The sequence below is a fragment of the Dermacentor albipictus genome, chromosome 2, assembly GCF_038994185.2.
Source record: "Dermacentor albipictus isolate Rhodes 1998 colony chromosome 2, USDA_Dalb.pri_finalv2, whole genome shotgun sequence".
Taxonomy (NCBI): Eukaryota; Metazoa; Arthropoda; class Arachnida; order Ixodida; family Ixodidae; genus Dermacentor; species Dermacentor albipictus.
In genome coordinates, this window is record NC_091822.1 from 153081511 (window position 1) to 153104571 (window position 23061).

Genomic DNA, 23061 nt, shown 5'->3' on the forward strand with positions numbered 1-23061 from the left:
GGGGGGGGCGGTCACGGATAATTACACCTGTCAAGAGGCTAATTGGCGACGCCGAGGAAGATCCAGAGGACATGTGTGCACATTCGACTCCTCGGTGCGGTCCAACCAAGTTTCTCGTGTCTCCTTTCTTCTCTGCTCCTTCCATGTGCGTACACGCTCTCAACCGCCACCCGACGCGGTGTGCCAGACAGCAGCAGCTACAGCAGCAGCAGCAGCAGCAGCAGCAGCAGCAGCAGCAGCAGCAGCAGCAGCAGCAGCAGCAGCAGCAGCAGCAGCAGCAGCAGCAGCAGCAGCAGCAGCAGCAGCAGCAGCAGCAGCAGCAGCAGCAGCAGCAGCAGCAGCAGCAGCAGCAGCAGCAGCAGCAGCAGCAGCAGCAGCAGCAGCAGCAGCAGCAGCAGCAGCAGCAGCAGCAGCAGCAGCAGCAGCAGCAGCAGCAGCAGCAGCAGCAGCAGCAGCAGCAGCAGCAGCAGCAGCAGCAGCAGCAGCAGCAGCAGCAGCAGCAGCAGCAGCAGCAGCAGCAGCAGCAGCAGCAGCAGCAGCAGCAGCAGCAGCAGCAGCAGCAGCAGCAGCAGCAGCAGCAGCAGCAGCAGCAGCAGCAGCAGCAGCAGCAGCAGCAGCAGCAGCAGCAGCAGCAGCAGCAGCAGCAGCAGCAGCAGCAGCAGCAGCAGCAGCAGCAGCAGCAGCAGCAGCAGCAGCAGCAGCAGCAGCAGCAGCAGCAGCAGCAGCAGCAGCAGCAGCAGCAGCAGCAGCAGCAGCAGCAGCAGCAGCAGCAGCAGCAGCAGCAGCAGCAGCAGCAGCAGCAGCAGCAGCAGCAGCAGCAGCAGCAGCAGCAGCAGCAGCAGCAGCAGCAGCAGCAGCAGCAGCAGCAGCAGCAGCAGCAGCAGCAGCAGCAGCAGCAGCAGCAGCAGCAGCAGCAGCAGCAGCAGCAGCAGCAGCAGCAGCAGCAGCAGCAGCAGCAGCAGCAGCAGCAGCAGTGGGAAAGTCGAAGGAAGAGGCAAAGAAAGCTTCGCTTTAAAGAGGAACAGACGACACAAGCGCAGGGTCGTCTACGCGTCACAACCGCAGGCGCTTGTGTTAGCGCCCCCAACAGTCTTCACTTTCATCGTCGTCATCATCATGGCGGTGTACACTGTAAGAGCATCCGGATCTCGATGTAGTGCACTGGAAGACATACGGCCGTTGTAACTGAGCTCAGTGTCAGATGAATCGCAGAAGCCTGATAAATTGTCTTCTCTTTCGTTGTTTCGTTTAGTTGCGCGATGGCTTATCAAAGATGCCAGCCATATACCGGGAAGTTTTACCTTAGAATTCTCTGGTAACCTTTTTTCCGCCGAATATGTGCAAATTAAGTTTTGATCGAATAACGGTCGACTAGTCTGAAACTGACTCCTTGCCCTAATGCGTCCGCCTAAAGGAAGGCAAAGCGCTCGTGCATATGTCCAGGCAACAAAGCCTTGGTTGCGACGGAGTAACAAACCCCAATGGCATTGAGTGAAAGGGAAAGACGCTCGCGAAAGTCTGAGAGAAAACAGTCCGGAAAGCGGATGTTCGCGTTCCGCCCAAGAGATATGACAAGCCGTCTCACCACCGGATGCGTATCCTTGATAAACGCACTCTAAAATGCACTATAGCACTGGTGGGAATACCTCATTAGCAGAGGGTACAGGCACAGCGTAATTTTAAAAAATAAATTACATTTATATAACGTCTTTAAAGTAAACCTCGATCTGGTACTCATCGAGAGACGCCATGATTTGGCGGAGGTATGCGGGGAGGTCGTTCTGAATTGATTTTTTATGCTATGCCTCGGGCTTTGTGCTCTAGCCCCGCTAACCCTAGTTTTGCATAGTTTGCCTTGGCCTACCATGAATATGTGCCACTCGGTCGGTGCTAGTCGCCAGTGAACCTCGTCGATGCCAACTTGGGTTATTGGGTATGTGTCAGTATAAGTGTGTGCCACTCTTCAGTGAACGTAATTGACCTGGTACGCGGCGTACTCTTCAGCAGTCTCCTCCGCCCGTCGACTCCTCATAGCTCTTCCTCTACGCAGGAGTTCCATTTGCACGTTCACGACATTTTTTTTTCAACCTGTCTGCTTCCAACTTCTCTCGCTTAGCTACAAGTCGACGCACGCTCACGCTGTCGTTTCAGCCGTAGTTGTGCGTTCCGTCGGGCCCGGCGCTCCGCGTCGACCAACCCTGATAGACGCGCCGCCTCATCCATAGCCCGCCTCCGTAGAATTGCCACACGCCTTGTGCTGAACTTCCGACGCGCTGCTAAACGATCTGTGAGAACCGCGCACGCTGCTTCGCCCAGCCGGCCGCAACTGCGGCCTAGCGCATCGTCCTGTTGGCTGCAGCTGTCGCGGTGCGCGCCTGCCCTGACTGGCGGCGCCGTGAGAGGCGGGAGCACGTCATTGGCCGCAGGTGGTTATTCTGCTCCAACGCGTGACGGGGAGCCCATACAGTAATTCGGATAGACGGATGTTATGAGCGTCCCCTTTGCTCTAGATGGCTCGCTATCAGATGCTCTAGCGTACGGGCCTCAGTTCTTTGTTGCAATAGCAATTATATGGACACTGCAAGCGCATTTCTCCCGTCGCCGTCGCCGTAAGGTTTCGTATAAAGTCCGAGGGCGACAAGATCGCCGCCGCGCGCCATATTCTGGGCGTGTGAGTGAAAGCTTGCGAGGATGAGTCGGCGAATGCGTCTCAATCTTGCGTGCGCGTGCGCGAGCGGGAAATGCTGTGCGGGAGCGCGCCTTAGTAGAGAGCTTTAGTTTAGGGGACGCAAGCGGCTTGCATACGCAAGAACTAGGGGCCACGGCACTGCGAATGCGCACAACAGTCTGCGCATGCGCAGTACCGTCGCCTTTAGTTCTTGCGTACGCAAGCCGCTTGCGTCCCCTAAACTAAAGCTCTCTATTCTGTCACGCGCGATGCATGGGGGTGAGGAGAAGGATTAGGGGGGGGGGGGGAGGGGGTGCTAACGGCGCTGCCGTGCGGTCGCCCTATCTTGAAATCGATCTGCGACGTGCCGAAAGTGCGCACTCGTGCGAGCCTCCCCTTCAAAGCGATCTGCGGTTTGCAGAGTCCGCTTAGTGCCGGTAGCTTCGTATGTGCTGTGCTTTCGACGTTTTGTTCGGGTTGAAGCGAGAGATACACCATCTAGCGCCCTCACAGCGAGTTTCCGCGGTCATCGAGCACGATGTGTTCACGTTTACTTGTGCGCGCGTGGCACCACGCTAGTTAATTCAGTTAGTAAGCGAAAGGTTAGAAGTTTATGCGACCGATAAAACTACTGTCGTTACTTCGTATAGCGACCTACTAATTTGCTATCGCAACCGAGCCTCTCGGGCGAAACTGAGACTTTTGTTTAGCCTTGCGAGCTGTCTATAGCACCATGTTATCGCTAAAATTATTATTATTACTACTATTATCATTCGGTCTGGGTGGAATCAAAAACGGGCCTCAGGAGCCCGAGAAGAGCACGCTTCCTCGACACCTCGGCGGCTCAACATTATTATTATTATTATTATTATTATTATTATTATTATTATTATTATTATTATTATTATTATTATTACAATGAAGCTGTTTATGGTTAGGGTTCCGTGGAATTTTCGTGTGTGCAAGCGCAAAACTATCATCATCTGCAACGGCTCATAGCCCCGCAAGCAAGCAAAAGGTGCAATGGCTCATAGTCCCGTAAGGCGGAGGCTACAAGCACTCAGCAAAGTGAAGCGAACAGTCCTTACATTCTTTTAATTCACGCATACAGCATAGAGAACAGCATATCGAAAACTGTGGTCATCAATGGTTCATACCCGCGGAAGAAATGGCTCATACCCCCGTAGCACCATACCTGCATTGATGATGAAACGATCAATGATGTCGATTATGTTGCCCTGAAGTTTTTTAGTACAAAAACTATAGGGCCCATTAAACCTTCAGCTATGCGAGGTAGTCTAACTGAACTCCTCTGCTCCAGTCACTAAAACTGAATTTCATAATAATTTTCTAGCAATGCTACACCTTTGCCCTACCAATACCTGAATGGTATTGGAAAGAGCACCTTACACACCTAGATACAGGGTGTCTACCAACCTGGAAACCGGGAAAACCGGGATTTTTTAGGAATGCTGAATAGTCTGGAAACACTCAGGGAAGGCTCAGGGAATTTGTTTTTCTATCAGGGAAAATTAGCTGCAATTTTAGTAAAAATGAACTAACTTCGCGCTAATGCTGGCTAAAGTAACAGAGGAGTCATAACGAATTGTCTTTGACGCCGTGTCATCGGCTGGAGGAGTTGCCAGTGTACAGTCAACAACCGATTTTCCGGACGCCCGAATTTCGGTACATGCCCGGTAATTCGGACGGCTTCGCGGCACCGCCATGCACTCCATAGAGTCAATGTATAAGAACATCTGAAGTTTCGGACGCAAGAAGCCTTCGCTGTCCGGTTTTCCGGATTTTTCGCCGTGACCGCAGGTCCGAAACGGCATTAATCAAAGCCACCACCGTCGTCATTCTGATTATCTCGCCGCCTCGAACCGACATTCCCGCACGCAGATCCGCTGTCAGCATTAGCTACCTCCCCCCCCGCAGCAGCGCTAGGCCAAGCTGCTTCGACTTTCGCTATTAAACTTCTAGCCATTCGGTGCCGTGTTTTTTCATTGGGAAAATTCACCGCCGTCAGCAATGGCACCGACTCCGCTTTTGTAATCTTCGCGATTGGCTTCGAAGCTCGGACCGCACGACGCGTTGAAAAATACCGGTCTCCAGAAGTCAGCCTCGCCTCAATACAGATTTGTTATGCGGTCAAGCATACGCGGAGTATTGCGGCGAAGCTTAACAAGCTTCGCCGCAATACAAGCAAGAGGGCAGTTGTCCCGGGGCACAGTACGTATTTCTTCATTATACACGCGTGCCCCCACCGTCTCCTGTCGCAGTACGAGCACCGATATCCCTAATAAATGTACTGGTAGGTCTTCTTAGCTTTCTCGGACGTGCCTGTGGCGATTTGAGCCCTTAAAGGCAGTAAAAGACATCCATTCATTTATTCGGACTGCCCGACTTTTCGGACGTTTTCGCGGCCCTAGGCAGTCCGAAAAAACGGAATTTTTTCATTTGACTACCTGAATTGACGCCTGCCTTCCAGTTGAATTATTGGCATTTGTTTTGAGCTTTATGCAAATTACAGCAATCTTTGTCATCAGCCGTAATTCTAACCAATTGTCTGTCTCTTTGCTAACCACGTTCAACTTGTCAAATCCATTAAGAGCAGTCTATTCTCTCGTCCCATGACGTTTACGATTCGTTCGTTTAGAGTAGTTGCCAAGCCACAGAGGTTTAGCGTTAAATGAATATGTATATGCACTGTGGTCCTGTAATTCACATTTTACCGACGTCGGCTTTCATCCCTGCGGCATGATTCGGGAATTATCCTACTACAGATAACTTCGCCATATCATCGTTATCAACATCATATTTCTCGCATCTCAACTTTCCTTCAAACTAAAAATGACGCTCCACTAGACAACTTGAAGTACCGATTACGAGACCCCGATGCCGAGTCGGCCCCTTGAACTTTCACCTTCACAGGTCTGGTCTGGTTATATGACCTTTGCGTACTTTACGCAATGAGAGAGAACCTCTGCAGCCTTCCGTTTAAACACGTCCACGGTTGATTATTCAAAGAAAAATATTTTCAGAAGAATCCTTCCGAAAAGTTGAGTTGAATTTGAATCCTCCGTTAATTTGTTAATTTGGGTTTACCGTGCTGGACCATAGTCACAGGAACGCCTGTGAAGACCTCTGCAACTTTCTGCAAGAGGAAAAAAAATTTTATGCTTAAATTGTTCTTTTTATTCTGATGGTCATGTAAATTTTACTATAACGCATATTTGAGCCATCATAGCAGTAACAGTAGAGATTTAAAATTCACATATGAAAGATACTTATTTCATTTGCCCTTATTTTCCTCAAGAAAAATCATGAGTCTTTTCACCACCGTATTCATGGCCGATCCCCCGAGTCGGTTGCACCGTTTCACGAGGAACAAAAAGTAATTAATATTTCACAATAAAACCGATTTGCAGTAACAAGGTGTCATTATTATAGCCTGCATGACGTCTATATATATGAAAAGTGAAGGGGATTTCATGGGATCAAAGGAAGGAGAAGGTAATTTTCGAAATACTTAAGTGTCAATGAAACGATTGCAGAAATAATATTTAACTAGGTATTCCGGGCAGCACTGGCGTGTGATTGCGCATGTTTTTTTTTTCCTACCACGATTAGCACGTACACTCCAATGTCCCAATAAATTATTTTGTGGGGAAACTCCAACCTAGTTCGGACTTGATGGTAAATTTAAATTTTATTTCATTTCTTGCCCAAATATTCATTATTAACAAGTTACAAACTGATAAAATATAAGTTTCAATTGGCATCAAGTTAAATGAATAGACGGCTGATTCTTCCATCAGTTCTGCAGAGGCGGGAATTTTAAGAGGGTTCTTCAAGATACCGAGTCCCTTCCTTGGGCCGCCGTCAACCCGGGCACCTCGCCGACCGCCGGTGTCAAACGCGTCATTGTTTACAACGATCTTTCTTTGCCATATCGTAAAGCTCTGGTTTAACGGGCTGCTTGGCCTCCTGCAGAATTCCTATCAGTCTTGCGGAATGCAGCTGCTGGCTCGGAATAACGAACGTGTGAACCACGCCTGGTTCACCTGAGCGCGCGACGTGGCGCGACCTGCGCGCGTAGAGCTCCGAGCCGTCCGGGCAGTCGTAGTTCACCACCAAGCACACGTTCTCGAGGAGCATGTCCTGGACAACCTTGTCCGTCGTCACAAGCACGCTTGACGTACCAGTCCGGAACATGGAAAGGATCCAGTCGCGCTCCTTTTTCGTCTTCATGCCGTGAAGGCCAATGGCGGACCAGCCACGGAGTCGCAGTTTCCACGCAAGCTCGTCTGCCTTCCTCTTCGTGTGGGTAAAAACAACGGCTTTATTTGACTTCCCCTTGAGCACGTCGTCGAAGAGCTGGGCTAGCTTAGCTTCCTTCTCTTCTTCCCGGCAAAGGTCGACAGTCATCTCCACGCTATCTTCAGCGGGTAGCTGTGCCCTCCCGAACTCTATTTCGATGTAGTCGTCGAGCAGGTCCTCGACAAGAGGCCTGAGCTCGTTTTGCCAGGATGTGACCCACATTATAGTCTGGTGGTCCGGCCGGCAGAGCTCGGCAATCTTGAGGACATGTCGATTGAAACCAATTGCCAGCATGCGGTCTACCTCGTCCAGCACGAGGTACGTGCAGCGGTGCAGATTCACCGTGCCTTCCTCGAGGAAGTCGATGAGGCGCCTAGGCGTGGTCACGCAGATGTGGCAGCCCTTCTTCAGCTCCTCGTACTGACCTTCCTTGGGCTCCCCGCTCGAGGTGCAGACGCTGCGCAATCCAGCGTGCTCACCCACTTCTAAGGCTACGTTGTGAATCTGCTTGGCCAGCTCTCGTGTCGGAGCCAGCACGACAGCGATGGGCCCATCTCCCTGTTGCAGGGGCGGCTGCCGGCTGACGTGGATGACTGCCGGCACGAGGTAAGCGAGCGTCTTGTGTGATCCCGTCTCCGCGATGCCCAGAAAGTTTCTGCACCTGAGTGCAATGGGCCAGCAGTGTGCCTCGATACACGTGGGCGATGTGTGGTCACGTGAATTTACGACGCTCTTGACGATGAAGTCGGGGAAGTTGGACTCTTCCACAGCAAGGATGGGCTTCGGAATGTTCTTCCCGCTCACCGATATGCCGTTGACATTTCTGTAGGCGTGCACTTTGGCCATCGACCGGCTTGTCGTGGCCGGGTGTTCCTCGTACAGGTTCTTCTCGAACGGCTGCAGCCGGATCTTTGTCCAGTCAGGCTTGCGAAGGAACCATTCAGCCTGGCTGTCCCGGTAGGCATTCGCTCCATTAAAGAAATCACGAAGCTTATTGCCGGGAAAGTCTCCTCGGGATCTCTCTACGTGCCGTGGTATATGGAAGAACATCCTTTCCTTCTCCGCCTTCAACAGGATGTCTTCTGCGCTTTCGGCATCGGCGGCGCACGGGCCCGGCGGTCGTTCTAGGAGCGTTGTTTTTGTTGATGGTGATTATGATGTCATAGACTGCGGCGCATACCCACCGAGTGGTAACAATTTACCAAGAAATTACGTGTGCATCTAAATCTTGAAAAACCAAAAACAATGAGGTCGCCAAAGCAAAATACGTTATTGGAACAGACCGTAAATGCTTGATAAAGAAAAATAAAGAAAGAAAAATTACGGCAGAGCCCATTTCACATTCAATGTGGGCGTTAAAATGAGGAGAACCTCCATTGTCATGCTGTGTGATGCTCGTATAAGTGAAAACCCCGAGATTTATATTGGTAAAATCGGGCGTGCTTTTCGTTAGTAAGCAAGAATACGTGGGTGAGTTAAACCATCACAGCAAATACTTCATTTTTGAGTCTCAGATCAAACGTCCTACGTGATATATGCTTAATGCGCTGGGGGGCAACAAAGCTGAACGGAGCGGGCGCGGCAACAGGCAATGCGAGCTGCAGACAGAGAAAAGCAGTGTATTACAGTGCAGACATGGTACCCGAAAGCTAAAAGCTACAGTTCATCGTCAAAAAGGGCCTCTAAAGGTTACTATGAGTGCACTCCCACCACTTAACTGATATCGCATGATACCGACGCCGTTCGCGTATACACACGGCTACCTAGCAGACGATCGACCGCAAGCACAATCCACGCTAAGCGCATAATTCCGATGGTGGCTCCGCATGAATTAGCAGGGATTAGCGTTCTGTTCTACAAACATGCATCCTAATACATCAAAAAAATTACAGCAAGAACTTGCTAGTGGCACATCATGGAGTGCGACAGCATACTTTCCCTTTGTCCATTTTGCAGGCATACGTTTCTGGCGTATGCGAACGCGCCCGGTCGTATGATGGCGACGTTTGCATAATTGATTAGGTAAACTTTGAAATGCTTACTTTACTATTTACACTTAACTAGTGGTATTAGGACTCAGTTTTCTTAATTAATTAAATATTATTTAGGCTTGTTTAATCACAAGCACCCTAAAGATTATTCATGAGACAACTATTTTACCGTAAATTACTCTTGGGAGCGTAATTATGCTAATATTCGTTAGGCTTAAGTGATTTCGTGGTAATTATTCCCCGGTGGGCTTCCTTGTCTTTATATAAAGATGAAACAGGAGCCTCGCGGCCAGTGTTACTGCAAGTGTCGCGTCTATTTTGTGTTTATTCACGCTATTTAGTAACTGCGCAACTCACACCTTCCTCCCAAATCATGTATGTAATGACGGGATCCGCAATACACAATTCTTAGTCATGGTGTCCCCTTCATGCATTTGTTTTGTCCATTGCAATGCGTGTCGTAGAAAGTGTGACAAGCAACGTGCTTATTTGCTTCCATTGTAATCACTTTTCTGTACTCCTATTTATTACAGCGAATTCTTACGTCATATAAATCCCCGTGGAATGAAATGAAATAACGTGAAAACATTACATACATCGTATATCAATAAAGAATAGAAGCGCCTGCGTTACCAAACCCCTCAAAAAGAAAAATGAAAGAAGAAACCTGAAATAGCGTAATTTCCTCTGCAAGAATGCGCCATTTGGGACAATGGGACATGACTGCTCTGGCCACGCAATGCGAGAGTGCGCGGAGTTGCTACCGCAAACCAAAGGGGTTCGCAGAAATTTTTGCAGGGGGAGGGGGCGTGCTTCCTGTAGTGACTAGGGCAAAGAAGGCTATCAGAAGAACAATCAGGGACACCGGATCAATCTTGATCAAAAAAGACTTTTCGAATAGCCGCACGACAACTATAGAGCCTGGTTGCAAACAAACTCTTGGGAGAAAAAACGCGCTTGCTGTATGACTAGCTTTTCTATAACGCCAAATACTTGCATGTGTGCGAAAAAAAATCACGAGTTGTTTAAGAAAAAAAAAATGAAGGACTGCTGAAGAACTTGTGTGCCGTACACATCAAGAAAGTTGCGTTGCAAATAAAACATCACAAGTTGTAACATGAAACACTAAAATACATAAACATTAAAATCAAATAAATACTGGAGGAAGAAGAAGACGTGCTCCGAGGTGGTGGCCCTGTTCCATTCTGTTCGCTTTTTACTTCAGTTTTAACTAGTTTATTTAAATTGTGCGTGGACTTCATTGCTCTGGAATTCAGGGAAAAGAGGTTTAGCGACCTGCGAGCATATTGGAGCCAGGTACGAAGCCATCTTTGCCTTTTCCCTCGCAGTGTCTCCAGCCGATACGGAGGTCGGCAGCCGAGAACGGCGACACAAGCCCTATATGACCGCAAGCTTATCTTGAGAAACATGGGTGCACCGCAGGAACGCGTCCAAGATTCTACCAGCACACACCGTGTACATGAGATCATCAATCCGGCACGGCAAGTCATTGAACATCAATGCTCCGGTGACCAAGGTGGAACCCAGCGAAGATGAGAGCAAGCGACCTCGTTTTGATGAAACACCCAATCAGGAAAACGACAGTAATTCAAACTATGGCCTAAGCGATGATGAAGCAATTGACTGTAACGAAGAACCTTTAAAATTCGTCACCTACAAAACGAAAACAAGTGAACGAATCCCGGCGGTGTTCCAGCCATCAGAAGAAGGAAACAACTTTTGGCAAGTGAATCCAAATCATCCGAAATGCGAAAACACCCGTGTGCTTAGATTTAGGCGCACGTTAAAGAACCCCAGGTGGTCCAAATTTCCGGAGTCCTCCACTACGGCGTGCCTCATAATCAGAAAGTGGTTTTGGCACGTAAAACCCCAAATATTATTATTAATCCAAATCATGCTGCAAGAAAAATTGTCTCGGTGGCAAAGGAAAAAGTTCAAACGTTTAGAGTAAACAGAGACGGCAATCTTTGAGTATTTCCTCAGTGGCATTTCCAAAAAACCTTATTTTACTGCACGAAGTCGCAGGACTAAGCGTTAGGCGCTGCATACCTGCTTCCTACACATGAAATGTCGCAAAGATTCGTCACGAGCCGCTTCAGTACACTGAAGGGCAACTGATCAATTTTCTGAAAGATTTTGATGTAATATCAGTCCTCCGACAAGCAAGATACTACCGTCTGGATGATGGTACAGTTGAATCGCTCTCTTTGCATAGTGTAATCGTTCACTTCAGAGATGATAAGCCAATGGCTGAGAGAGTCCACTTGGGCTTCACCAGCCACCCGGTGGAAGAATACCATGGTCCTGCCTTGAGGTGCTCTAACTGTCAAAGGTTTGGATAAAAAAACTGCCGTGGGACACGTCGATGTAAACTTTGCCGTCAGAACCATCAGCATGCTGAATGAAAGTCTGTGACACAGCCTAAACGTCCGAATTGTGTGGTTAATGATACGGCTTCTTTCTCGGAATATCAAGATAACAAGGCCACATCTATGCTACGCAAACAATAATCCATTGGAAGTAACCACGACATACAGAGAGCCCCTTCAAAATTTCGATGCAGTGAGACCAGAGAATAATTGCCAGTTTACAGCAACTGAACAAAAACAAAACAACCATCGTATTAGGCGGCATTAAAGCAGCAGGCTGCGCAAGGGTTCCAGGCACCAACGAGTCAAAATTCTGCTATGGCTACGAAAGGCCAAAGCAATCTACGAAGGGGAGCTTTCTGGTAGAAACGCGGACTCTTGCGTGGGACGATCCCGGACGTAGTGCACAGCCCCTCCAAAAAAATTACAACATTTACAGGTTTACGTTAATGCTTCGCACTTTTAATATTTAAGTCTGAGAAGATTTCACATAACAAGCATGCGCTGTTGGTGTTTTGTTACATGACATTTGTTTCTGGGCTGTCAGTCTCAAAATTCCGAGGAATAACACTGGCAAGAGTCTAAGACAGGATATGAGCAACTTCAGTGATAGAATGGTGTTGCAATATAACCCGCATATACCGCACGCAATATATCAAGGCATGGTATGTACGTATACCTAATTATGTACGGAAATTTTTGCTCACGGACAACTCCGCCGACGCCGACACCGGTTTTTCTGCAATATGGGGCCCTTAACGCTCACACGTTAAGAAATACCAGAGCTTCACTGAGCCTTACTGCAGCGGCTGGATGCACGTGTGGGACTGCATTCCAGGACTATTTGGTTACTTCCCGTGAACATATCTGTAAACGTAATTGAGTGATATGCGCAAGTAATTTTGCATCAACTAAACTTGACATTCGTAAGTGCGTGTTGGCCCTAAGTCTCTGATGTTTTTGATGTCTGTTGACAGGCTACTCGCAGCTACGTTACTATTGACACGCTGCTAAATGTTTAAAAACCTTCCTGGAATTTGTTGCAAAGTCAGCAACGGGCTGCTGGGCTGACGGATCTGGATTGAAAATCCACTATCCAACGAACGAGGGTCCCTGGGTGTGTGACACTGAGTATGGTCTGCTGTTCAATGCGCCCGCGCGATGGCTCGTCGAATTCCCCAAATCCTCATAACCATATCCACGGCAATTAAAATCACTGGGTATTTGCCATTGGGTGGTGGTGGTGGTAACAACTTTATTGAGATTCTGCTCAGTTATCTGACAGGCCCGAGTCCTAGGATGGCCCCTCACGAGGAGCGACCCTTTGGGCCCAGGCAACGAGGGCTTTTTCTCGTTTTTCATCCGGCGTTCTGAGGAGCTCCTCCCAATGACCCAATGGCATTTGCCATTGGATCTTTGCTGCTCTTCAATTAACCTTTTGATGCCAACTTTGGTCACTCGGTATGTATCACTGGGTCTGCGCCACCTTTCATAATACTCATAATACTGAACACTATAGAACATGTGGCATAAACAATATAAATATAACATTAGACTCCACCAGCAGTTCCTTCCTTTGGGTTCCTTTGGGGTTTGGGTTCCTTCCTTTAGCGCGTTTAGCAAGCGTGCTAGAACTCCCCTGGCCCGATAAATTATTTTGTGAGAAAACTCCAACCGACTTCAGCGCAAGTTTTTTATTTAAATTTTGTTATTCATATTAGTGCACAATCTTTCTATTATTAGATATAATAAAAATTACACTTAAAACTAAAAGACTGAAGTTTATATGCAGTTATATAATTTTCACTTCGCATAGACTAAGTAAACAGGCTGCTGCCTCTTGCGCCAGTTGAGCAAAGGCAAACAATTTTAAAAGCTTTCTTCATGACACCGAGTTCCTTCCTTGCGCCGCCGTCACCCCGGGCACTTCGTCGACCGCCGGCGTTAAACGCGTCATTATTTAGCACGAGCTTTCTTTGCCATATCGTACAGCTCTTGTTTAACGGGCTGCTTGGCCTCCTCCAGAATTGCTATCAGTTTTGCAGCATACAGCTGCTGGGTCGGAATGACGAATGTGTGAACCACGGCTCGTCCACCTGAGCGCGCGAGGTGGCTCGACCTATGCGCGTAGAGCTCCGAGCAGTCCGGGCAGTCGTAGTTCGCCACCAAGCACACGTTCTCGAGGAGCAAGTCGTGCGCGACCTTGTCCGTCGTCACGAGCACGCTTGACGCACCAGTGCGGAACATGGAAACGATCCAGTCACGTTCCTTTTTCGTCTTCATGCCGTGAAGGCCAATGGCGGACCAACCACGGAGTCGCAGTTTCCACGCAAGCTCATCTGCCTTCCTCTTCGTGTCGGTGAAGACAACAGCTTTGTTTGACTTCTCCTTTAGCACGTCGTCCAAGAGCTGGGCTAGCTTCGTATCCTTCTCTGCCTCTTGGCACACGTCGACGGTCATTCCCACGCAGTTTTCAGCGGGCAGCTGTGTCATTCCGAACTCGATTTCTATGTAGTCGTAGAGCAGATCGTCAACAAAGGGCCTGAGCTCGTTTTGCCAGGATGTGACCCACATTATCGTCTGGTGGTCCGGACGGCAGAGCTCGGCAACCTTGAGGACATGGGGTTTGAAACCAATTGCCAGCATGCGGTCTACCTCGTCCAACACAAGGTACGTGCAGCGGTGCAGATTCAGCTTGCCTTCCTCGAGCAAGTCGATGAGGCGCCTAGGCGTGGTGACGCAGATGTGGCACCCCTTCTTCAGCTCCTCGTACTGACCTTCCTTGGGCTCCCCGCTCGAGGCGCACACGCTTCGCAATGCGGCGAACTCACACAATTCTAAGGCTACGTTGTGAATCTGCTTGGCCAGCACTCGTGTCGGAGCCAACACGACGGCGATGGGTCCGTCTCCCTGTTGCAGGGGCGGCTGCCGGCTGACGTGGATGACTGCCGGCACGAGGTAGGCGAGCGCCTTGTGTGATCCCGTCTCCGCGATGCCCAGAAAGTTCCTGCACGTCAGAGCGATGGGCCAGCAGTGTGCCTCGATGGACGTGGGCGAAGCGTGGTCGCGTGAGGCCTCGATGCTCTTCACGATGAAGTCCGGGAAGTTGGACTCGTCCAGAGCAAGGATGGGCTTCGGTACGTTGTTACCTCTCACCGATATACCGTTGACATTTCTGTAGGCGTTCACTTTGGCCATCGACCGGCTTGTCGTGGCCGGGTGTTCCTCGTACAGGTTCTTCTCCAACGGCTGCAGCCTGATCTTTGTCCAGTCAGGCTTGCGTAAAAACCACCCAACCTGGCTGTTCCGGTAGTTATTGGCTGAATTAAGCGGTCGATAAAGCCTATTGTTAAGAAAGTCTCCTTGGGGTCTCGCTAGACGCGGTGGTGGTGGCCAGAACCACATCATTTCGTTCCCCGCCTTCAACAGGATGTCTTCTATGATTTCGGTGTCGGCGGCGTACGGGCCCGGCGGTCGTTGTTGGAGCGTTGGTGTTGATGATGATGACGTCATAGACTGCGGCGCATACCCACTGAGTAGTAACAATAGACCAAGAATTTACATCTAAATCTAAATCTTGAAAAACAAAAATAATGAGGTCGGGAAAACAAAAGACGTTATCGGAACAGACATTAATTGCTTGATTAAAGAAATAAAGGAAGAAAATTCACAGCAGAGCCCATTTCACGCTGAATGATTCTGTTAAAGGGTCCGAGAACCACCCGCCCTCTCATGCCGTGGGATGCTGGTTGAAATGAAAATGTCGTGATTTACATGAATAAAATCTAGCATGATGTTCTCTAGTAGGTAAGAATCAGTGGATGAGCTAAACCGTCACAGCAAACACTTCATTTCTTGAGAATGAGATCAAACGTCCTACGTGATATGCTTAATACGCAGGGGGGCAACAAAGCTGAAAGATCTGTGGCCAACGGAGCGTGCGTGGTAATAGGAAGCGCGAGCTACAGATACAGCCAAGAAATGTATTACAGCGCACACACATGGTATCCGAAAGCTAAAAGCAACATTTCATCGTCTAAAAGGGGCGTCTAAAGGTTACTATGAGTGCGCTACCACCACCGAATTTTTATGACAAGATACCCACGCCTTGCACGTATACGCACTGCTATTCCATCCCGCGACCTCGTACTCAGCAGCCCAACACCATAGCCAGTGAGCAACCACGGCGGGTGTCCCCAGTTGCACCACATCTCGTACCAAGAGATGCCCGCTTGCTTGAAATTTGCGATGCAGTAAAAGCCTTGGAGTTCTTCAGCAAGAGCAGCAAACTCAAAACGGCTCAAGTACTTCATTTTTGCTGGAGGCAGCTATACAGAAGTTTGAAGCTCTTCTCATTGCTCTCAGAAAATCGCCGAGCCAAAGAAGCAGTGAGGGAGTACAAGTGGGGCACATATGTTACCACGTGGTAGAATTCCTCCGGTGAATGAATCCCGCAGATGTTTCGGTCGGTCTGACGAGAGACTTGACTTGGTAAAGATATTGTTACGTGTGGAAAGACACAAACAACAGAAACTATTTAAACGGCATTTACACTGGAGGCAGTGTAAATACCTCTACCCCCCCCCCCCCCTCCCCTCCCCCTCCTTTCGTAATGCGGCCGCCGAGCCCGGGATTTGATCCCGCGACCTCGTGCTTTGGAGCCCAACACCATAGCCACTAAGCAACCGCGGCGGGTGCAGGTCTCCGTCGCTGCACGGGAAACAATGTGTACATTACCCATTTTGTTTCGGCATTGCTTCGAAAACTTTGTTCTCCTGCGTCTCTTAATTGGCAACAATTTGTTTAGCAGACGGGAGAAAATAGTCAGACCTTAGAATTTAGCCGTTGCAATATAGTCGCTACAGAGGTTTGTTGTGAAAGTAATTGCGATCTTGTAATAAATAATGATACCTGTTTAAATGTCCACTACATGTGGCGTAAATGTCATTCCAGTGTAAATGATAGCCTGCTACTACAAGTGAAGGAACCACTGCTATCGAACAGGTTGGCGTGAGGTTTTATATGAACAGAAGAAACTTCTACAGACTTTTCGCGAGTCAACTATCATGCATTTAGTTCCAGCGGAAAAAAAAGAATGAGAAATTTACACATGGCGTCTCAGCTTCGGCAATAAATAATTTAACAAAGATCGCAGCTCTTTATTTTACGCTTCGCAATGCATCGCATGGTCACCAGATGCTTCGAGCTCATGATCTCTCGGTCGTGATGCCGAGGGCCCCGAGGAGTCTCCGCGTCGCCACAGCTTTCTGTCACACGTCACCCACAGCGTTTTCGGACCCGCGTGGCCATGGAGTTGCGGTCCCTGGTCGAAGTCGTGCTCACGTAGGTCCACGTCGTAAGGTCCTGCTTACATCTCTTAGGAGGGCACAAGGAGTGCAGGAGGGGGCTATGCTGGTGACCATGGCTTCATGGACCGTCGCTGCCCGGAAAGATCCGCGTGGATGATATGCGTCACGTATCGGTGGTGCCAAATCGGGAGACCGTATTCAATCGCTCGGCACTTAGGCGAAGGGCGAAAACAGAGGAAGAAGGTGAAGAAATGCGTTCCTTTAAGATCGACTAAACCAATTCAAGTGGCAATTCCCTATCAAGAAATATCATATGACACATATACCACATATCCAATAATCTCATATGATCATATGCGAATACATACGAAACATTTTATCTCATATGATCATACAAGATTATTGGATATATGACATACGTGTCGTACGAGATTTTTCGATAGCGAAGGAAAGTAGGGGAATCTGAAGAAAAAATGTTTCCTTGGTTTGTGAAGTGTTACAACACTTAAATGTGGTTAAGCTTTGCCAAAGGCTTCGCTTTGTTAGAAGTAAGAGGGAATGAAAGTCATAGAAAAAGGCAAGATTGCCACCTGCGGCAGCCGAACCCACAACATCGGCCTCAAGTGCACGGTGTTCTTCAAATGGAAATAAGGTGGAATCTATCCCTGCGTCAACGTTGCCCAATATTGCAAATCAATAAAATCAAATGGGTAATTTTATTACACAATAATATGGAAAGTGCGTACAAAGATATTTGGTCCCATGGCCTAAAGCGGCTGGTGATGGGTCCGATACAAAAAATGCATTGCAATAATTAGCAGTCTTATACAAACGATATAGCGAAAGTATCATACATAAGCGGTAAATACTGCATATAATCCCTAGAACTGCGCTAAAAACGAACAAAACAAAACAAACAAAACTCAAGAACGTGCTTGTAAAGATAAGAAGTGGCATTTGCACGTAATGTCAAAATTTCTTGCGAGTTGCATTTCAAGAGGTAAATTATTCCACTTAAATTATTCAACCCCAGAGAATTGAATTAATATTTCGCCGTACACACTCGAACATAAAGGGAGATTAAGAATATCGTATAGTGCATGCCGTGTGTTTAACTGCGGAAACGTGAAAATGGTACGCGGCAGAGGTGTGTTTGCGTTTATTATTTTATTTACTAAGGAGGAAGTCTTGTAGTCCCGTATGACGGTAAACGGCAGTATACGCAGCCTCTGAAATAGAGGATTAGAGGGATGACGCACCGAGGAGAAAGTAATCGCATGAACACCTCGTTTGTGTAATCGGAATAACGAAGTAAGGTATGTTATGTACGCTTGGCCCCACGACTCACAACAATAGCTGAGGTGGCAGTGAAATAGGCGAAAAACTCATGTTCGTAGCAATGTCAAATGTAAGTATTGACGCGTTCGTATGAGAGTGTAGCAGTTGAATGACAACAATTTGTATGCGGTATTGATTTGGTCTCTCCAGTTAAGGTTACTGCCAAATATAATGCCTAGTTATTTAATAGTCGGAACACATTCAATGGTTCGATTGTTTAATGATATGCTAATTGAAACGTAGTTCAGAGTTTTCATTCGTGAGTGGAAAATAACGTAGTTTGTTTTATCGGCATTAAGTAATAGTTGATTTTCACGAAACCGCATTGAAACAGCTAGTAGTTCATTGAATACAGTATATTGTAAGGTTTCAAGCGAACTAACTGTGAACAAAATTACAGTATCATCCACAAGCATTAATGCTTGCGATGATTGTAGAATTCGCGGGAAATCATTAACGTATAGAGCGAATAAAATGGGACCCAATAGGGGTCCTTGCGGTACACTACATGTGACATTCCTAGATTCGGATAGAAAACCATCAATTAGTACTTTATGCTTTCGCGATGTGAGATAACTGGAGAAGAAGTCATGAGCACCATCGATAATACCATAGCACTTCAGTTATGATATTTAATGTATGTATGAAAGCTACGCTCGGCTGTGTTAGCCGATGGCATGTGTGTTGCATTGCGTTGTCCGCTAAGGTTATCGCAAGTCGGCGGATGTTCTGCGACAATGTTCCGTAGAAGATAAACTCAAGCGGCAAGGCTGAAGAGGGGAAATGCGCAAGTGAACGTGCAGGATCTGAAGAGGCTTTACGTATGTCTCGGTGAGATTGGGGAAGAATACGTGGTAAAGTAATTAAGCCGTTGAAAAAAATCGGGCGAGTCTTAAACTCGCCTTTAAGAGTGGAACGCGATAGCATTCAAGGATTCCAGGCTGCGTCTCACGCTTCCCGGCAACTGCTGCTTAAGTGACTGCAGTGCTTACCGGGAAACGCTGGCGGCCAATGCTATCAACGCATGCGAGCTTTCTGGTAGAAACGCGGCCTCTTGCGTGGGATGGCCCCAGAGGTAGTGCGCAGCCGCTCTGAAAAAATTACGTCATTTACAGGTTTATGGCAATGTTCCGCACTTTTAATACTCAAGTCTGAAAAGATTTAACAATGCATGCGCTGTCGGTGTTTTCTTTGATGACATTTGTTTCTGGGCTGTCATTCTCAAAATTCCGAGCAATAACATTGGAGAGAATACAAGACAAGGTATGAGCAACATCAGTAATGGAATGATGTGGCGATATAACCTACATATACCGGATGTCATATACCAAGGCATAGCATATACATATACCTAATCGTAGTTTCGTTCACGGACAACTCCGCTGACGCCGACACGGGATTTTCTGCTACAGGGGGCCCCTAAACGCTGTAACGTTAAGAAATACCGCAGCTTCAATAAGCCTTATTACAGCGGCTGGATGCACGTGTGGGAGAGCATTGCAGGACTTTTTGGCTATTTTCCGTAAACATATCTGTAGACGCAATTGAGTGATATGCGCAAGCAATTTTGCGCCAACTAAACTTGACAATCGTAATTGCGTGTGGGCACTAACCCAGGCAGCACACCAGCTTTGGTCCAACCATGGCCCAATGCTGGCAAAAATTGGTACCAATGTTGGACCAATGTTGGCATATTGGCAAAGTGCAACCCAATCCAATGTTGGCCCAGCGTTAAAGCCAAGATTGGACCAATGTTATGCCAATGCAGCAGCCATCGTTGGACCAGCGTTAAAGCCAAGATTGGGCCAATGTTATGCCAATGCAGCAGCCATCGTGCTGCCAGCGTAGGACCAGCGTTAAAGCCAAGATTGGACCAATGTTATGCCAATGTAGCAGCCATCGTAGGACCAGCGTTAAAGCCAAGATTGGGCCAATGTTATGCCAATGCAGCTGCCATCGTGCTGCCAGCGTAGGACCAGTGTTGAGCCATATCGTTGCCATTATTAATGCCAGCTTTGAGCCAATGCCCTTTGCATGACGAATATTCTAGATATGCTGGCTTTAGAGCACGCACATATTCTTACCGCAAACATTTTTCTAGCGGCATTTTTTGTAGCAATTGTCCCCTTACTGTCTTCCTCAATAGTAGCTAGGAAAGCTCGGCAAAAAGATGTCAAGAAGCAGAAGTCATATATGATTGGAAATAATAATAAAAGAATACTGAAATTGACGTTTATGACAGTTTATTTGCGAATAAATTTTCACAAACAGGCATTTTCCGTGGACCTAGATGGGTGACGCTCGGTTATCTTCAAACAGTTTATTTACAGGCACTGCCCTCAGGATAGGAATTGGGCAAGGTGCCGAGGACGGTGGGCTGGCCAGGGGTTTCAGGGCAGGGAGCTGACGTCGGTAGGCAGGTTTGTCAGTGCTTGGATGACAGCGGGCTTATCAGGCCCCCGAGGACCACGATAACGCGGTGGTTTCGTTGATATTGCCACCATATCCGATAGCGACTTCACCATTACTTGGAGGAAATGTTTGCACTGTAAAATGAAAAGAAACAATGTCAGAGATGTTGGTATGACAAATGTATGATGGAGAGTTTTCATTTGAAAAATCGCCATACTGCAACAATATTATAAATCGGAGCAGAGAGTTCGAAGGGGTGAATCAAGAAACTTTCTTGCAAGAGATTTGTCAAGTAACACTTCTTAATATTTCGACATATATGGCATACCTTGTACAAGATGTAACGTAATATTTAGAACAGACATAAAATGCGCAGGATCCGTCCGCTTTGTTTACAGCTCACACCTAGTCAGCGTAGCACTTTAAAATTAAAAATTGCAGCAAAACCTGCTGCAGCACAAAAAGCCTAGTTTCAGACTGTGTAGACGCAATGCGGCCTTCCTGCGAAATTTTTAATGTGGAAACCGAGAAGTTCCGTCGAGAAACACTAGTAAAAGAAGCATTTATTATACGAAAAGAAAGAAATACTGTTCCTCGGTATCACTAGCAGGATCAGGCCGCACGCGTGGCTTGATAAAATCATATTCCTGGAATTTGGGTGAAATTCACAGAGATTTACACGTGGTTCTACTCCAGGCACTATTCAAAGGCTGCAAATAAAAAGAGCTATTTAATTACAGGCATTCTACATTAGCCAGCCCTGTTTCAGTAATATATATACCGCGTGATATTGCTTGGGTGATATAGCTTGGGTGATATTGCTTCTGATAAAACTTTTAACATGCGCAAAACAAATGCACTCACCATTGTATGATCCATGCTTCTTTGTATCCGAGTTCATCCCACATCGAAGACGGTGCCCACGAGCGCCGACTTTTTTTCTAATTGTTGTTTCGCCTATATTAATTCTAACACTCACAAAAATTCGTGGCCACATTCTGCGTATTTCAGGATGTAGGCTTCTCAGTAGGAATGACGACCGCAAGCAAGAATTTTTCACGAGAGGAGTGCTCTGGCAAGAACGGACGGCAAGCACTCAGGCGGTGTTGCACCCAGTCGGCGTGCTAGCGACGCATACAAGGAAAGAGTGAAAGGAAAGGGTGAACGAAGAATACGGCGTAAACGCCCCTTTCCCCCGCTGGACCTAGCCCGAACGGGTTTTGGGGTGGCAGCGATGGAGGGCGACAAGGAGGACAATAGTGACCCCGCCGCTTACCCCCGTGCTTCCGAGAGCACCCAATTCGACACAGCAGCTTATGGCTGTCTGAACGCTTGACTGATAGCATTGACCAGGCTCACCTGGGTGCGTGAAGGAGAGGCAAGGGGGGGCTGAAGGACGGAAAGCTAGGCCGAAAAAAAAAATCCGGAATGCGCCGTGCCTACTAAATGCAACGACAAGAGGTTGTTGACACGCAAATGCCAAAACGTGCAATTAATTTTTTTTTCTGTCAGGGGCATTCATACAAGGAGCTTACTACACATGCACGAACAAACAAATATATTAGAATAGGAGCATGATGTCGCCGCAACATGCCATGCATGCTAAACAAACAAACAATAGCTTCACTAATGCATATCCGCTCCATCTCGATGCAATATAAAACGGTTCCATCAGCTCTGAGGCACTGTAATTCTCGATTCTCCTCAGAATCCTGACCCACTAAAGCCGCGGAGCGTACATGCAAAAAATACAATGCGCAGGCAAATTCGCAATACCGTTGCTTCTTATGGAAAGCTCAACTTCTTATTCACGATCAATAAAGCAGCGGCTAAATTTATGCGACTTCCCCTACTTGCTACGTGGTACACTGGCTTTTCTCTTTAGGGGACACATTTCGGTAAAGGAGAAGTGCAATAATGGCGGTGTACCATTCATGGAGTTGACATGGGAGAACATATTTTTGGTTCCTGCGCAGTGTGCCTGTGATGAGTGCGTTTGTTTTCAAAACACGTTGTTCCATCTCAGCAAGTCGTAGAGCGCTAAAAGCCGACAAGGCGAAAATTAGCTAATTACGGGCCAATGTCCTCCAAAGAAAGCCAACTAGTAACCCATATTGGCGAATCCATACGAAAGTCGGTCCAATAATTCCCGCCTTGTTGAACGGCAGTGCCAATATTGTTTACTGACTGTGAAAAGTGGGCCAACATTGGATCTCTATCAGAATGGCACAGCCAATATTGTTTACTTACTGTGTAAAGTGGGCCAACATTGGATCTCTATCAGAATGGCATAGCCAATATTGTTTACTGACTGTGTAAAGTGGGCCAACATTGGATCTCTATCAGAATGGCACAGCCAATATTGTTTACTTACTGTGTAAAGTGGGCCAACATTGGATCTCTATCAGAATGGCACAGCCAATATTGTTTACTGACTGTGTAAAGTGGGCCAACATTGGATCTCTATCAGAATGGCACAGCCAATATTGTTTACTGACTGTGTAATGTGGGCCAACGTTGGATCTCTATCAGAATGGCACAGCCAATATTGGCGCCACGCTGTTAACCTTAGGCCAACATTGGGCCAGGAACCAGAATGGCACTGCCAATATTGGAACCACGCTGTTAAT

General features: G+C 47.6%; 2 pseudogenes; both read right to left on the reverse strand.

Annotated features, from left to right (window-relative positions):
* Positions 1-6360: 6360 nt before the first annotated feature.
* Positions 6361-8127, reverse strand: LOC135899913 (probable ATP-dependent RNA helicase DDX5 pseudogene; annotated as a pseudogene).
* A 4924-nt stretch (positions 8128-13051) lies between these two features.
* On the reverse strand, positions 13052-14885 carry LOC135899887 (probable ATP-dependent RNA helicase DDX5 pseudogene; annotated as a pseudogene).
* Between the last annotated feature and the right edge of the window lie 8176 nt (positions 14886-23061).